Below are 3,291 nucleotides of genomic sequence, written 5' to 3'. Positions count from 1 at the left end.
CTAAAAATTTTACCCCGTGATCTTGCCAGGTAATGAGGAAAACTTAATGGGTGTACCTTTTTTTGCACAGTCTACTTTGTGACATGCAGTACACTTTTTCAAAAAAAACAAATGTGTCTTATGTTACTTACCTGAGGATCACACTCAGCATCATGAAGATTCTGTTGCTATCATTTGGGGGCATCCAGGGCAGCATTTTGAGAATTGCTGTTGATAAGAGCCACAGTTTTCTTTTCATAAAACATACTCTGGTTTGGATGAGTCTTTCTAAATCTTATGTACAGATTCTTCAAATTTCTTCTACAGTATTGGTTTGCAAGTTGAAGTGGTTTTAGGACATTAGTGTAATGCAAATTCTTGCATTGCAATTTTCCACGTGTACAAAAACAATGTGCCTAAAATCCGTAATTCTTTAAAACTGCTTGTGTTTCATTATTAGAGTCAGCTTTGTGTGATTACATTGAGACTTACAACCTATAAAGTGAAAATACTGCAGGTTTTATGATCCCTTCTTCTCGAGTTGCAATCCTTTTAAACAGTGTACCCCAGGATGAAAAAAGCTCCATGGATGACATGCACAATTACATTTATTAATGGCTGCTCTACATCATATGTCCCACATTTTGCCACCACCTCTGTTTTATGTATAATTCATCATTCTTTTGCCTGCAGAATTTTGCAGTGCCTTGTAATATTTAGAATCTTTTCAGATTTTTTGCTGGAAAGAAAAGTAGTCTTCTAAAGTTTGAAGATGGTGAGTAGTGTACTGCTGTCTCCATGCTGACTGCAGTAGTTGGGTTAACATATGTATACATGATGTATATGTAACATGTATAAGTTTAAAAATACAGAAAAAAGTGAGTTTGTGCAGAAATGAAGAAAACAGTGTTATTCACATCACTGTGGGTTTTTAAGTTATTTTTTTCCCATTACTTAAATGTTTGATTCCAATTACAGTCACTTTGACTGTAAATATTAGCTAGTTTTCTATCTAGGGGTTTTGCATTATTTCATAATTTTGCTAAATCATATGATAGTGCTGTTTTCATCCTTGCTGAGGTACTTCCCCCCCCCCTCAGAAATAATTAACTCTTGAGGTAAAGCTCAGAAATTCCCTTCTTACTTAACAAAGAGCCTACTATGTAACAAGGGCCTTCTTCCCATTTCCAACACACACACACAAACCTGTCCTTTCCATTTTCCTTCTTGTAGAAAAAAAAAAGGTTATACTAAACCATCCCACTTGTAAAGTTTATTTGGGGGTAGTCTGTGTGTCCAACCACCATGTTTACTTCTCAAAGTGCAAGTCTGATGAATAGTACTGTATCTCCATATGTGGCAATGTGAGCATTTCATCATGAATTACCTGCTGCTATGTTTGTGAAGTTGGGTGTAACATCATAAGAATATGAAACCAGTATTGGTGTAAATCTAATGAAAATAACCCTATGTATATTTGTAGCAGTCTTGAATCTCTAAGGCAATTTGCTGTAGTATAACAAATATCCATTTCGTTTTTCATATTTTTCTTGCCAGTTTTATATCAAGCATGAATTCTAATGGTTTGACAGCAAAATTATCTGTGAAAGTTTAAAAGGCACTTTTCTGCTGTGATTTTTGGATTGAGTGTGGAGTGTTATGTACAGTATGATGGGATGTATCATTTTAGAACCGCAGATTTAATTCTACTCCAATTACATTTGTTTATCTACCTCTTTTTCAGTGCTGTTTTGGGGTACACATGTAAACACTGCCTGTGAAACTTGCTTTTTTGCCTTGATTCTCAGTATTCTTTCAGGTTATAAATCTGGCCTGCTAACTATGAGTTTGAAATGAGAAGGACCATCACTCTGGCACCAATCTATGTTTAAGTGATGAGAGCCACATGCTTCTGTGAAATAAACTTTGGGGATTTAGGGATGGAGAACAGAGAAATAAATCCAGCTGGTGGCAATATAGGACTTAGTTGTAGAAGTTAGTTGTAAAATAAACAAATGATAAGAAAGTACCTAAATTAGACAATCTGGTGCCTGTAACTTCGTATTTTTTTTTTTGCGGTACGCAGGCCTCACGCTGCTGTGGCCTCTCCTATTGCGGAGCACAGGCTCCGGACGCGCAGGCTCAGTGGCCATGGCTCACGGGCCCAGCCGCTCCGCAGCACGTGAGATCCTCGCGGACCGGGGCACAAACCCGCCTCCCCTGCATCGGTAGGCGGACTTTCAACCACTGCGCCACCAGGGAAGCCCTGTAACTTCGTATCTTTTATTAGAGATGCGTTTCTTGTCTGTGTGCCTAAAGGGCTATGGGTTGAAACTGCTTTAACTATCACAATGAAATATTTGACAAATATTACAGCAGTATTAATATTCAGCATATTAGCATACTGCTAGGTATTTGCAATGATATTTTATTACCTTAAAATGGCCATATGCTTTTAGTTGAATTGTAGTTAGTCGTAACTGTTTATCCAATCTCTAAAGTTTATTGGAGGCATTGACTTTCTTCTTTGCTGTCTTCTCTGAGTGATGAAAATGATGCATTCTCTGTTTTTTCCAGAAAACTGAGCAAATGTTTGTAAACCACATGTTATTTGTTTCACATGTTTACTGTGTGTAACACTACAGCATGTTTAATGTTAGCAAATACTGTATTTCAGGCTTCATGTACAAGTACATTCCTGAGGTATACTTGCCATCAGTTTGGGACTCAGTTATTTAATCTTCTGTTTGGTTTAGAAGAATCTTGAGATATTTGAGGTGGTGTGCAGGCCATTTTCTAGAATAGATTGTTCATTTTTAATCTTGTAGTTTACTGGGGACTTGTTTTTTCCTCCTTTATTTAGAAGATGAACCAGTAAGGGAGCAGGGCATAGGAAAGGTCATTGACTTGGTAAATGTAATTTCTGGGATTGAAATAAAAAACCCACAAACAATCCAGACTGTAAAATGGTGACACTCAAACTTGGTAAAATCCTTTGAAGTGAAGTTAGTATGAAATTTTTATGGAGCCAGATGCTTTCAGGTCACCCTGGAAATAGTCTTTGTATGTGAAGGATGAACACAAACATTGGTCAGGGACCTTGACAGCCACCATTGGCAGGGGCCTGGGATAGTACCTAGGTTACACTTAAGTTATTTTCAACTGAGATAGCTGGAAGATTATATAAACCAACAGCTCCCATTCTGGAAGGTCTTTTTTTAATTAAAAAAACCTCTAACAGAAAGGCCAAAAGTCAAGCAAGAAGGGGAGAAACTGGGCTCTTGAGAAAAAAAAAAGTGCCAGTGAAAAATA

This window comes from Phocoena phocoena, chromosome X (genome assembly GCF_963924675.1).
Source record: "Phocoena phocoena chromosome X, mPhoPho1.1, whole genome shotgun sequence".
NCBI lineage: Eukaryota > Metazoa > Chordata > Mammalia > Artiodactyla > Phocoenidae > Phocoena > Phocoena phocoena.
Note: the sequence above shows the minus strand (reverse complement) of the source record.